This window comes from Neolamprologus multifasciatus, chromosome 18, assembly GCF_963576455.1.
Source record: "Neolamprologus multifasciatus chromosome 18, fNeoMul1.2, whole genome shotgun sequence".
NCBI classification, from domain to species: Eukaryota; Metazoa; Chordata; class Actinopteri; order Cichliformes; family Cichlidae; genus Neolamprologus; species Neolamprologus multifasciatus.
In genome coordinates, this window is record NC_140456.1 from 10,949,778 (window position 1) to 10,965,505 (window position 15,728).

Consider the following 15,728-nt stretch of genomic DNA (forward strand, 5'->3'; position numbering starts at 1 on the left):
TAATAAACACACACACACACACACAAAGTAACTCTCCCAGAGTGCCAATTTCGGGTCACTTTTGTCGGTCCAAGCCCGGGTAAAGGAGCAGGGTTGGAATTGTGACATTAAAAAACAATAATTGCTAAAAGAAATTAAATTTGTAGTTCTAATTCTAACTGCATTTAGGACGTTTTTTTACTCACTTTATGTCTCTTCCACGATGTTATTTCTCTCTCCAACAACGTAGGTTACAATTACATTAGCATGGCCAATTATTCAAATTAGGCGATGACATCATTTAGTGACTTCTAGCGACTTTTAGGACAACCAATAGCGATTTTCCTTACTGAGGAGTTGGCAACACTGAAGACAGGTTCAACCGTCTGTTTGTTGAAAAATAGTAACGCAACCGCTCCGCATTTTCTTGGTAGAAACGGTAACGGCGTTGTAACGATAGGAATAGTAATTAGTTAGATTACTTGTTACTGAAAAAGGTAACGCAGTTAGTAACGCCGTTGCTTGTAACGCCGTTGCTTGTAACGCCGTTGCTTGTAACGCCGTTGCTTGTAACGCCGTTGCTTGTAACGCCATTTCAAGACGGTTACAAGAAGGATCTCAGTGCCTTTAAACTTTAATGCTAAGAGAACCATCTCACCCTCAATGTCACAAAAACAGAAGAGATGATAGTGGACTTCTGGAGGTGTAGTAAAGCACATACCCACATCACCATCAACGGCGCTGCTGTAGAAAGAGTGAATAATTTCCGTTTCCTAGCTGTACATCTGGCAGAGGATCTCAAATGGTCAGTTCACACGAACAACATACCCCTTCATAGACGGCGCAGTGTGACGAGAGTGACAAACCGCGCTAGCCGTTAAACTGCGCTACCTGTGAAAATGCCAGTTAAACCACGCAGGCAGCACAGTCTGGTGGGTGTGACGGGCAGTGTGACGGGCAGTGTGACGGCAGCGCGTTTCTAATCTGTGTGACTGATGTGACGTCATACAACCTTCGCAGGCAGCAGCGAGGTGCGACTGGTGTGACGGCAGCGCGGTGTGACCAGTGTGGCCAGTGTGGCGTGGTGTAACGCCAAGCAGCCTTCGTAGACGGCAGCGTGGTGTTACGTCAGGGGTGTATACTGAACTCTCATGTACTCACTCTACACCTTTGACTTCACGGCCACTAGTATCTCCAATTTCATTTTGATGTTTGCGGATGACACAATAGTGAGGGTGATGTTACAAGAAGGATCTCAGTGCCTTTAAACTTTAATGCGAACCATCTCACCCTCAATGTCAGAAAAACAGAAGAGATGACGGTGGACTTCTGGAGGTGTAGTAAAGCACATACCCCGATTACCATCAACGGCGCTGCTGTGGAAAGAGTGAATCGCTTCCGTTTCCTAGCCGTACATCTGGCGGAGAATCTCAAATGGTCAGTTCACACAAAAAACATACTTCCATACCCTTCAATGACAGCGCAGTGTGACAAACCACGCTAGCTGTGAAACTGTGGTACCCGTGAAATCTTGCTGCCCCTTAAACCGCGCTACCCGATAAACCGTGCTACCCGTGAAACCGCGCTACCCGATAAACCGCGCTACCCGATAAACCGCGCTACCCGATAAACCGTGCTACCCGTGAAACCACGCTACCCGATAAACCGCGCTACCCGATAAACCGCGCTACCCCCGTTAAACCGCGCTACCCGTTAAACCGCGCTACCCGTTAAACCGCGCTACCTGTGAAACCTTGCTACCCGTGAAACCGCGCTACCCATTAAACCACGCTGCCAGTTAAGCCACGTAGGCAGCACGGTGTGATGGGTGTGACGGGCAGTGTGATGGCAGCGCAGTGTGACTTGTGTGACTGGTGTGACCTGTGTGGCCAGTGTGGCGTGGTGTAACATCATGCAGCCTTCGCAGACAGCAGCGTGGCGTTACGTCAGGGGTGTATATTGAACTCTAATGTACTCACTCTACACTTACGACTGCACGGCCACTAGTATCTCCTATTTCATCTTGAAGTTTGTGCATGAGACAATAGTGGTGGGCATTGTTGAGCAAGTTACTTTGAAAAAGTAATTTATTTTAGTTACTAGTTACTTCTTCAAAAAAGTAACTGAGTTACAAGATTCTAAAAGTAATGAATTACTTGAAAAGTAACTATTGCATTACTTAGGAAAAAAATTAACCCTTTGGGGTCCAGGGTGTAATTGGCCATTTTTCACTACATTTGGTTTTACCTCATTTCACTGTTAAAAACTATTTACTTTACCCTGTTTGGTATCATTCTTTTCAGCACAACCTCACGTGTCTGAATTTATATTTATATTTTCATTTTGACATACTGTATTAACACAATTGATCTAAAATCAGACGAAAAACCACAAACATGTTTACTGAATCATATTTCATGACTTTAAATGCAAATATAAGATGCCACACAAATTATTTGTGCCACGCCAAAAAAAATAATTTCTGTCCACTATAAAGGAGAACATCACAAGCCTGACACCTGCAGAAAACTATCTACAACACTACACACTAACTACACAAGACAACACATTAACTACACACTCCAAAGATGCTCTCTCTCTCTTTTTCTGCTCTCTCTCTCTCACTGTCACTCCTAAAACTTAGCCCTCTTTCTAAACAACCAAATGTCATGTTGCCATATCATTTTTTGATTGGTCGACATGGTGCATTTTTCCACCAACATGAAAGGGGTGGGGTTTTTTTATTTGTTTGTTTGTTTGGTGTTTTTTGGTCATAGCAGAGAGTGCTTGCTAGTGCTGTCCTTACACAGTAAACATGACGAAAATATTGAGGAAAAACACTACATATATATTGTTTATCATGACTCTGGTTTTATGTGGCCTATCAACACAATTAAAAGACTGGTTTAAATATCACCTTGTTGCTTTGTCATCTTGAAGTGGTCATGTGATTGGCTTACCACGACTACTTTATTCTTCCTCAGGCAAACAGCAACACTCATGCCATTGTTTTGCCCCCTAGTTCCAGGTGTTGTGCTAGAAAGTGATCGTCTGGCAGAAAGTGATTGCCGTCCGCGGGAGCTACTTAAAGCTGTAGCGCCCAGATTATGTAGAGCTACTTCTGTGCAACTGATATAAGGTGCAGTAAGCTGAAGACAGCCAGTGTTGCCAACTTAGCGACTTTGTCGCTATATTTAGCGAGTTTTCAGACCCCCTTAGCGACTTTTTTTCTAAAAAGCGACTAGCGACAAATCTGGCGACTTTTTCTGGTATTATTGGAGACTTATTTATGACGACTTTTTGACGTGAACACGCATATCGCTCTTACTCTCAACAAGCAGCGGTGCTGCCGTGGGCGCCTCACCCGTGCCAAAGCGCTCCCAGGCAGAGGATAGTCCTCCGCCAGCTGCTATCAGGGCAGGAGACGTTCACACCTGTGCGTCCAAACGGCAAATGAATCGCGCATGAGCGAAGCCTCTGCTCCCACATTGACTGTAATGCAGTCAGTTCTTCCTTTACTGTTATGCTGTTTTGTGGACCATAAGGTTTAAAACTACTTAAACACACACTCTCACACACAAATTAACTCCACTAGAGTGCCAATTTCGGGTCACTTTTGCCGTTCCAGGCCCAGATAAAGGAGCAGGGTTGGAATTGTGACATTAAAAAACAATAATTGCTAAAAGAAATTTAATTTGTAGTTCTAAATAAATTCTAACTGCATTTAGGACGTTTTTTACTCACTTTAAGTCTCTTCCACGATGTTATTTCTCTCTCCAACAACGTAGGTTACAATTACATTAGCATGACAAATTATGCAAATTAGGTGATGACGTCATCTGGCGACTTCTAGTGACTTTTAGGACAGCCAATAGCGATTTTCCTTACTAAGGAGTTGGCAACACTGCACGCCACACTGGCCACACAGGTCACACCAGTCACACAAGTCACACTGCGCTGCCATCACACTGCCCGTCACACCCATCACACCGTGCTGCCTGCGTGGCTTAACTGGCAGCGTGGTTTAATGGGTAGCGCGGTTTCACGGGCAGCAAGGCTTCACAGGTAGCGCGGTTTATAGGGTAGCGCGGTTTATCGGGTAGCGCGGTTTCACGGGTAGCGCGGTTTCACGGGTAGCGCGGTTTCACGGGTAGCGCGGTTTATCGGGTAGCGCGGTTTCACGGGTAGCGCGGTTTATCGGGTAGCGCGGTTTCACGGGTAGCGCGGTTTATCGGGTAGCGCGGTTTATTGGGTAGCGCGGTTTCACGGGTAGTGCGGTTTCACGGGTAGCGCGGTTTATCGGGTAGCGCGGTTTATTGGGTAGCGCGGTTTCACGGGTAGCGCGGTTTCACGGGTAGCGCGGTTTATCGGGTAGCGCGGTTTATCGGGTAGCGTGGTTTCACGGGTAGCGCGGTTTAATGGGCAGCAAGATTTCACGGGTACCACAGTTTCACGGCTAGCGTGGTTTGTCACACTGCGCTGTCATTGAAGGGTATGGAAGTATGTTTTTTGTGTGAACTGACCATTTGAGATTCTCCGCCAGATGTACGGCTAGGAAACGGAAGCGATTCACTCTTTCCACAGCAGCGCCGTTGATGGTAATCGGGGTATGTGCTTTACTACACCTCCAGAAGTCCACCGTCATCTCTTCTGTTTTTCTGACATTGAGGGTGAGATGGTTCGCATTAAAGTTTAAAGGCACTGAGATCCTTCTTGTAACATCACCCTCACTATTGTGTCATCCGCAAACATCAAAATGAAATTGGAGATACTAGTGGCCGTGAAGTCAAAGGTGTAGAGTGAGTACATGAGAGTTCAGTATACACCCCTGACGTAACACCACGCTGCCGTCTGTGAAGGCTGCATGATGTTACACCGCGCCACACTGGTCACACAGGTCGCACCGTGCTGCCGTCACATCCGGGTTTCACCTTTGGTGATAAGACCCACCACTGTTGTATTGTCCGCCAACTTCACATTGAAATTGGAGATACTAGTGGCCGTGCAGTCGTAGGTGTAGTGTGAGTACATGAAAGTATACACCTCTGACGTAACACCACACTTCCGTCTACAAAGGCTGCGTAACGTCACACCAGTGACATCGGATACACAGGTCACATCTTGCTGCCGTCACATCGGTCACACCGGGGTATTAAACCCACCACTGTTGTATCGTCCGCAAACTTCACAATGAAATTGGAGATACTAGTTGCCGTGCAGTCGTAGGTGTAGAGTTCAATATACACCCCTGACGTAACACCACGCTGCCGTCTACGAAGGCTGCTTGACGTTACACCACGCCACACTGGCCACACTGGTCACACCGCGCTGCCGTCACACCAGTCGCACCTCGCTGCTGCCTGCGAAGGTTGTATGACGTCACATCAGTCACACAGATTAGAAACGCGCTGCCGTCACACTGCCCGTCACACTGCCTGTCACACCCACCAGACTGTGCTGCCTGCGCGGTTTAACTGGCATTTTCACAGGTAGCGCAGTTTCACAGGTAGCGCAGTTTAACGGCTAGCGCGGTTTGTCACTCTCGTCACACTGCGCCGTCTATGAAGGGGTATGTTGTTCGTGTGAACTGACCATTTGAGATCCTCTGCCAGATGTACAGCTAGGAAACGGAAATTATTCACTCTTTCTACAGCAGCGCCGTTGATGGTGATGTGGGTATGTGCTTTACTACACCTCCAGAAGTCCACTATCATCTCTTCTGTTTTTGTGACATTGAGGGTGAGATGGTTCTCTTAGCATTAAAGTTTAAAGGCACTGAGATCCTTCTTGTAACCGTCTTGAAATGGCGTTACAAGCAACGGCGTTACAAGCAACGGCGTTACTAACTGCGTTACCTTTTTCAGTAACAAGTAATCTAACTAATTACTATTCCTATCGTTACAACGCCGTTACCGTTTCTACCAAGAAAATGCGGAGCGGTTGCGTTACTATTTTTCAACAAACAGACGGTTGAACCTGTCTTCAGTGTTGCCAACTCCTCAGTAAGGAAAATCGCTATTGGTTGTCCTAAAAGTCGCTAGAAGTCACTAAATGATGTCATCGCCTAATTTGAATAATTGGCCATGCTAATGTAATTGTAACCTACGTTGTTGGAGAGAGAAATAACATCGTGGAAGAGACATAAAGTGAGTAAAAAAACGTCCTAAATGCATTTAGAATTAGAACTACAAATTTAATTTCTTTTAGCAATTATTGTTTTATAATGTCACAATTCCAACCCTGCTCCTTTACCCGGGCTTGGACCGACAAAAGTGACCCGAAATTGGCACTCTGGGAGAGTTACTTTGTGTGTGTGTGTGTGTGTTTATTAGTATTTTTAAAAGTTGTGATCCACAAAACAGCATAACAGTAAAATAAGATCTGACTGCGTTACAGTCAGTGCGGGAGCAGCGGCTTCACTCATGCGCGATTCATTTGCAGTTTGGACGCATAGGTGTGAACATCTCCTGCCCTGATAGCAGCTGGGGGAGGACTGTCCTCCGCCCGTGAGCGCTTTGGCACGGGTGAGGTGCACCGTGCCAAAGCACCGCTGCTTGTTGAGAGTAAGAGCGATAGCGCTTTCACATCAAAAATTCGACATAAATAAGTCTCCAATAACACCAGAAAGTGTCGCCAGATTTGTAGCTTTTTAGAGAAAAAAGTCGCTAAGAGGGTCTGAAAACTCGCTAAATATAGCGAGAAAGTCGCTAAGTTGGCAACACTGGTGGCGTGGTGTAACATCATGCAGCCTTCACAGACGGCAGCGTGGCGTTACGTCAGGGGTGTATATTGAACTCTAATGTACTCACTCTACACCTACAGCTTCAGCACCCCCAAAGATTTCTTACTTTTTTTGACAATATTTGTTGTTTGTGTGACACAATATTAAAAATATAAAAAGCATACAGTACTTAATTGAGACGGAACATTGTAACAGCAAAAGTTTAGGTAACCCCTCCCCCCTCCCAAAATGGTTTGTTCCAGCTCGGCTCTCCCTTGCTCTGCAGCGCCGTTGCTGCCAGAGCGATAGTGGCTGAGACGCAGCGGAGCGGAGGGGAAAGTGCCTGGCTTAAAACAGGACATATTAGCTGCATTTAACCTTCATTTACTCTTTATATAGTTGGTAGGAGTCAGACCATGTTTCTTTTTAGCTGAAAAACATTACACCAGGTAACCTGCAGTGTTGAAAATGTCTTTTCCGACGATGTTTGCTACCCTACAATCCGTCCTGCTCTGTAGTAAAATCAGTGATATTTGACCGTCCCGTTGCTCCCATTGAAATTTATACAGTAAAATTTATACTTTTTGGTCATAGCAGAGAGTGCTTGCTAGTGCTGTCCTTACACAGTAAACATGACGAAAATATTGAGGAAAAACACTACATATATATTGTTTATCATGACTCTGGTTTTATGTGGCCTATCAACACAATTAAAAGACTGGTTTAAATATCACCTTGTTGCTTTGTCATCTTGAAGTGGTCATGTGATTGGCTTACCACGACTACTTTATTCTTCCTCAGGCAAACAGCAACACTCATGCCATTGTTTTGCCCCCTAGTTCCAGGTGTTGTGCTAGAAAGTGATCGTCTGGCAGAAAGTGATTGCCGTCCGCGGGAGCTACTTAAAGCTGTAGCGCCCAGATTATGTAGAGCTACTTCTGTGCAACTGATATAAGGTGCAGTAAGCTGAAGACAGCCAGTGTTGCCAACTTAGCGACTTTGTCGCTATATTTAGCGAGTTTTCAGACCCCCTTAGCGACTTTTTTTCTAAAAAGCGACTAGCGACAAATCTGGCGACTTTTTCTGGTATTATTGGAGACTTATTTATGACGACTTTTTGACGTGAACACGCATATCGCTCTTACTCTCAACAAGCAGCGGTGCTGCCGTGGGCGCCTCACCCGTGCCAAAGCGCTCCCAGGCAGAGGATAGTCCTCCCCCAGCTGCTATCAGGGCAGGAGACGTTCACACCTGTGCGTCCAAACGGCAAATGAATCGCGCATGAGCGAAGCCTCTGCTCCCACATTGACTGTAATGCAGTCAGTTCTTCCTTTACTGTTATGCTGTTTTGTGGACCACAAGGTTTAAAACTACTTAAACACACACTCTCACACACAAATTAACTCCACTAGAGTGCCAATTTCGGGTCACTTTTGCCGTTCCAGGCCCAGATAAAGGAGCAGGGTTGGAATTGTGACATTAAAAAACAATAATTGCTAAAAGAAATTTAATTTGTAGTTCTAAATAAATTCTAACTGCATTTAGGACGTTTTTTACTCACTTTATGTCTCTTCCACGATGTTATTTCTCTCTCCAACAACGTAGGTTACAATTACATTAGCATGACAAATTATGCAAATTAGGTGATGACGTCATCTGGCGACTTCTAGTGACTTTTAGGACAGCCAATAGCGATTTTCCTTACTAAGGAGTTGGCAACACTGCACGCCACACTGGCCACACAGGTCACACCAGTCACACAAGTCACACTGCGCTGCCATCACACTGCCCGTCACACCCATCACACCGTGCTGCCTGCGTGGCTTAACTGGCAGCGTGGTTTAATGGGTAGCGCGGTTTCACGGGCAGCAAGGCTTCACAGGTAGCGCGGTTTAACGGGTAGCGCGGTTTATCGGGTAGCGCGGTTTATCGGGTAGCGCGGTTTCACGGGTAGCGCGGTTTATCGGGTAGCGCGGTTTATTGGGTAGCGCGGTTTCACGGGTAGCGCGGTTTCACGGGTAGCGCGGTTTATCGGGTAGCGCGGTTTATCGGGTAGCGCGGTTTATTGGGTAGCGCGGTTTCACGGGTAGCGCGGTTTATCGGGTAGCGCGGTTTATCGGGTAGCGCGGTTTATCGGGTAGCGTGGTTTCACGGGTAGCGCGGTTTAACGGGCAGCAAGATTTCACGGGTACCACAGTTTCACGGCTAGCGTGGTTTGTCACACTGCGCTGTCATTGAAGGGTATGGAAGTATGTTTTTTGTGTGAACTGACCATTTGAGATTCTCCGCCAGATGTACGGCTAGGAAACGGAAGCGATTCACTCTTTCCACAGCAGCGCCGTTGATGGTAATCGGGGTATGTGCTTTACTACACCTCCAGAAGTCCACCGTCATCTCTTCTGTTTTTCTGACATTGAGGGTGAGATGGTTCGCATTAAAGTTTAAAGGCACTGAGATCCTTCTTGTAACATCACCCTCACTATTGTGTCATCCGCAAACATCAAAATGAAATTGGAGATACTAGTGGCCGTGAAGTCAAAGGTGTAGAGTGAGTACATGAGAGTTCAGTATACACCCCTGACGTAACACCACGCTGCCGTCTGTGAAGGCTGCATGATGTTACACCGCGCCACACCGGTCACACAGGTCGCACCGTGCTGCCGTCACATCCGGGTTTCACCTTTGGTGATAAGACCCACCACTGTTGTATTGTCCGCCAACTTCACATTGAAATTGGAGATACTAGTGGCCGTGCAGTCGTAGGTGTAGTGTGAGTACATGAAAGTATACACCTCTGACGTAACACCACACTTCCGTCTACAAAGGCTGCGTAACGTCACACCAGTGACATCGGATACACAGGTCACATCTTGCTGCCGTCACATCGGTCACACCGGGGTATTAAACCCACCACTGTTGTATCGTCCGCAAACTTCACAATGAAATTGGAGATACTAGTTGCCGTGCAGTCGTAGGTGTAGAGTTCAATATACACCCCTGACGTAACACCACGCTGCCGTCTACGAAAGCTGCTTGACGTTACACCACGCCACACTGGCCACACCGCGCTGCCGTCACACCAGTCGCACCTCGCTGCTGCCTGCGAAGGTTGTATGACGTCACATCAGTCACACAGATTAGAAACGCGCTGCCGTCACACTGCCCGTCACACTGCCCGTCACACCCACCAGACTGTGCTGCCTGCGCGGTTTAACTGGCATTTTCACAGGTAGCGCAGTTTCACAGGTAGCGCAGTTTAACGGCTAGCGCGGTTTGTCACTCTCGTCACACTGCGCCGTCTATGAAGGGGTATGTTGTTCGTGTGAACTGACCATTTGAGATCCTCTGCCAGATGTACAGCTAGGAAACGGAAATTATTCACTCTTTCTACAGCAGCGCCGTTGATGGTGATGTGGGTATGTGCTTTACTACACCTCCAGAAGTCCACTATCATCTCTTCTGTTTTTGTGACATTGAGGGTGAGATGGTTCTCTTAGCATTAAAGTTTAAAGGCACTGAGATCCTTCTTGTAACCGTCTTGAAATGGCGTTACAAGCAACGGCGTTACAAGCAACGGCGTTACAAGCAACGGCGTTACTAACTGCGTTACCTTTTTCAGTAACAAGTAATCTAACTAATTACTATTCCTATCGTTACAACGCCGTTACCGTTTCTACCAAGAAAATGCGGAGTGGTTGCGTTACTATTTTTCAACAAACAGACGGTTGAACCTGTCTTCAGTGTTGCCAACTCCTCAGTAAGGAAAATCGCTATTGGTTGTCCTAAAAGTCGCTAGAAGTCACTAAATGATGTCATCGCCTAATTTGAATAATTGGCCATGCTAATGTAATTGTAACCTACGTTGTTGGAGAGAGAAATAACATCGTGGAAGAGACATAAAGTGAGTAAAAAAACGTCCTAAATGCATTTAGAATTAGAACTACAAATTTAATTTCTTTTAGCAATTATTGTTTTTTAATGTCACAATTCCAACCCTGCTCCTTTACCCGGGCTTGGACCGACAAAAGTGACCCGAAATTGGCACTCTGGGAGAGTTACTTTGTGTGTGTGTGTGTGTGTTTATTAGTAGTTTTAAAAGTTGTGATCCACAAAACAGCATAACAGTAAAATAAGATCTGACTGCGTTACAGTCAGTGCGGGAGCAGCGGCTTCACTCATGCGCGATTCATTTGCAGTTTGGACGCATAGGTGTGAACATCTCCTGCCCTGATAGCAGCTGGGGGAGGACTGTCCTCCGCCCGTGAGCGCTTTGGCACGGGTGAGGTGCACCGTGCCAAAGCACCGCTGCTTGTTGAGAGTAAGAGCGATACGCGCTTTCACATCAAAAATTCGACATAAATAAGTCTCCAATAACACCAGAAAGTGTCGCCAGATTTGTAGCTTTTTAGAGAAAAAAGTCGCTAAGAGGGTCTGAAAACTCGCTAAATATAGCGAGAAAGTCGCTAAGTTGGCAACACTGGTGGCGTGGTGTAACATCATGCAGCCTTCACAGACGGCAGCGTGGCGTTACGTCAGGGGTGTATATTGAACTCTAATGTACTCACTCTACACCTACAGCTTCAGCACCCCCAAAGATTTCTTACTTTTTTTGACAATATTTGTTGTTTGTGTGACACAATATTAAAAATATAAAAAGCATACAGTACTTAATTGAGACGGAACATTGTAACAGCAAAAGTTTAGATAACCCCTCCCCCCTCCCAAAATGGTTTGTTCCAGCTCGGCTCTCCCTTGCTCTGCAGCGCCGTTGCTGCCAGAGCGATAGTGGCTGAGACGCAGCGGAGCGGAGGGGAAAGTGCCTGGCTTAAAACAGGACATATTAGCTGCATTTAACCTTCATTTACTCTTTATATAGTTGGTAGGAGTCAGACCATGTTTCTTTTTAGCTGAAAAACATTACACCAGGTAACCTGCAGTGTTGAAAATGTCTTTTCCGACGATGTTTGCTACCCTACAATCCGTCCTGCTCTGTAGTAAAATCAGTGATATTTGACCGTCCCGTTGCTCCCATTGAAATTTATACAGCCTATTTAAAATCTAAAACTTAACATTATCTTGCCTGCTGTTGTTACCACTGTCCTGTTTGAAATGTAATGAGAGAAACTGGTTATTTTGTCATATGTGCATGTGCCGATATTGAACCCAAGTTACTAACTAGCTAACTGACTGGATGCAGTACAGAGAGGCAGCCTCTCTGTACTGCATACTCACTATGAGCATCATTATGAGCATCATTCATTATCCTCCCGCAGTAATTAAGGTTAGGATATGTTTGTTTTGTTTTTTTTATTCCAATCCATCCTTCTTTTGCAGCATTTAAATAACCTTGATCAGATTTGATGGTTTTGTTACAGACTTTTCAAAAAGTGTTTTGCTTTTCTTTCACAAATGTGGGGATTAAATTGTGTTAAAATGTACAAAACAGTGATGTCATCTTTTGTGACGAGGAACCAGGCACAGAGAGACTTGATGAATTTAAGAATCTTATGATTTAATAAAGAAATTTGCAGACTTGCACAGAGAGGCTTAAATTTTGATGACTGATAATGGAGATGAAGTCAGCAGACGATGAGGACAGGGAGGAACAGGGGTTTAAATGCACCAAGGAGACAGTCAGAGGGAACTCGGGACAACTGGAGACATTTAAGGATGCAGGGACTGACAGAGACGGGGAAGACGTCTCATCGTGACGAGTAAAGTTTATCTTGCCTGGATGGGCAGCTCTCTGGGTGCTCAGCACCCCCAAAGCTCTGATCCTAGAATCGCGCCTGTTCCAGGCTCATATTTCAGACGATGTAATAAAACATTTTCATCTTCTCTGTAATAGTTTCCTGTATGGTGTGCCAACAAATATACCCATGCGTGCCCACAGCAGGTACGTGTGGGTGAATCGTGGAGCGGTTCTGTTCTGGCAAAGCAAACACACACCTATCCCATGTGAGCCCCAGGTGGGTGTGCTTGGGCAGGGATGAGCCCCATATCATATCAGTTTTCTGTAGTTGAGCCAATCAGATGTGGGCAGTGCTATTTGTTTGACCAGCTGCTGTTTGTTTTTTAAAGACTATGACACAATTATTATTATTGAAGGTCAATTTTGTTGCCAAATAATATCTGTTTCTGTACAGCTCTCTAATGGGAGAAATTAATAACACCTCTGCATATATATAAGATAAACAATAATGATACCGTGGGAAGTTATATTTTGACAACATGTTCAACGTTTGGCAATCTCAGTGATCTTCATGAGTCACAGTTCTCTGGTAAAGAGTTGCTTCCAAATGACCCCTCCCCTGATGATCAAGTACGGATTTTATGTAACCCAGATTTTGCCTTCCAGTTTTGGTGAATCAGATGCTTTTGGCTGGTGAAATGAAGGTTTTTGAATATAAAAGCGTAGACATGTGCACATCGTCTAAAGTGCAAAAACACATTTAGATAGATGTTTACTTAAATTTTCAGTTAAACATAATAAAGTGGCTGGTATGTACAATGCTTATAACTGTATTTTACTGCCTGTATTGATCACAAGTCAGGTATACAGGAGACAAAAGAGGTTTTGTAAGACTTTTCACTCAGACTGCTCCTTCACTTTAGTCAGGGCTGACCTTTGCAAGCTGTTTACAAATACCAAAGAATTATATGTGGGCATATTTGCTGTGGTCTGTATTCATGGTTTTTCACTGATTCTGCATGACAGAACCACAGAATGGCCAGTGTGTTGTGTTTGTTTTAAACTGTGTAATTACACATAGAGCCCAGCATGAAGTGTGCAACATTTTAGTGACTAAACTCATATAAAAAAGGTTGGATGATTTTTTTTAAGAAGTTTTTTTTTAAGGTTTTAATGAAAAACAAAGGTTTATAGACCACAAATGGACTAATGTGATGTGTTTATTAAATGTCAGGTGAATTTTTAACAGACCTCACAAAATCAGAACAATGTCTTCTTTTATTTTTTACTTTTTAAACTAGATGGAAGAGGAGAAATGGGGCTAATTGTGCCACCTCGTTAGAAACAAAGGATGCAATTTCGAAGGGGTAAACATGTTTTTCAGAGTTTAGTTAAAAACAGAAAACAACACTGCCTCTCTTGTGGCCTTTATAGTGGAATATAATTTAACTCCCTTGCTATCAGCAATATGTTTAAAGCCTCGGTTTATTAGAGAGGGTGTTGCTGCTCATACAAGCTGAATACAAAAACAAACTGGTTGCAATAATTACTGCAGTGATTTCTGTTCTCATACAGTTTCAGTCTTCTTGAACAAGTTTCAGACAATTTGTGTGTTTAACCATATTTTCTCTCCAAAAGTCAGAGATAATGAGGGACCTGTGAGCATCAACCACAGGACAGGACCTTCCTTTACGGGCCAAAGTAACTCTAACAAGTCCCTCGATTCCTCAGAAAAAATTGTTTCCTATTAGACTTCATTGTTATCAGTCTCATCCCAATTTCAATCATTTGGTTGTGATACTACCCTCCAAGATTGCTCCAAATCACAGTTTTGGCATTTATTTCTACTTTGTGGAACCAGGCGTCTGCTTTCTATCAACATGTCGGTCCTCTTTTCTTTTTCCTTTTTCTTCTCCAGACTGAGTGAGTGCATATGCAAGAAATGGCATCCCAGAGATCTTCATGTTTGTTGTCTATTTGGCCATCTGTTGCGGTCTGGTCCAGAAGAGGGCGCCATTTATTTTTTGTTTGTGTGTTTGTTTGAGGTTTTTCCATCTTTAAATGCAGCCCCCCTTTTTCAGAGGCTCAAAACTTTACAATATGGTCATATATCCATTATTGACAGGATATATGTCAATATAACTTTAAATATACGTTTTTAATACTTGGAAATCATTTCTAGTAAAAGACTAACTGAAATCTAAATCATGGACACATCACCAAATGCTGTGTTTATTCCCCCGAGATCTGAGCTCTGCTCGGCCTGGAGCCAAGATGTCTCTCGACTGTAAAGGTGGAAAATGATTCTCCTGTGTTGGTTTGATGTTCAGAAACAGTTTTTGTCAACCATGGAAATAATTCTGTCATCCACATTTTCGTTTGAGGTCTTTCAGGCCTTTAAGTGTTTGGACAAGACAACCTGTCCATTCTTGTCCTGAGTTGGACAAGACATTTATTCTTTTCAGGAATGAACCAGAGTGTTGATTCGGTCCCTCCTAATGTTCTTTGCTGCCTCTGTTAGGTTTATCCTGTTTTGCTCAGACTAGTGATGGCTTTCCTTATGCATAGATTTAAAGTAGCTCCAGTAACTTATAATAACAATAATGTAGTTTTCCAGACCGGTTGTGTAACACTGCAGAGCCCTTGGCGTTGCAGGGTTTTGTTGATCCCGTCATTTGTGAGCTGTGAGTCAGGAGCGAGGCTGTTTACAGCCATGTAGCTGAAACTGCCTTGATCAAGCTCTGTGCTCTCTCGCATGTAAACTCCACACAGAAATGGCCCCAGACTGGATTCAAACCCAGAAAGCAGCATTGTTTGAATAGTTACTTTAAAATGAACTTAACGGCTCTTTTACATACAAACAACTTTAATGCGATTAAGTTGATGTGTTATGCCTTCAAATTTACACATTACTAACCCCACATCTCATCTGTTTCTTTGGATGTGTTGTAGGCTTGAATGATAGAAACTGGCATATAAATAAGGCAGTCTGTTTCCATTCTGTCTTAAATCAATTTAATCTAAAATTTGGAAATAACTGTTTTATTTATTTTTTTACTTGTGCTATTCCTGCTTTCCAAACATTTTCCAGGCTATTGTTTATGTTTATTCTTCATTAGTCACTCATCCCCAGCAGAGCTGCAGCATTTTTTTTTTTAACATTTCCTATCTCTTCAGGCCTGGAGCGTCACATACATCAGTTGGCTAAGTGTTCATCTTACTCATCTGGTCCTGCCTGCTGTGACTGAAGCTAGACCGGAGACCGGCTGCCTTGTGGCCTATGGCAGCACACTGATAGTTCTGGACTACATGTGGAGTTTGGACATGGACATGAAC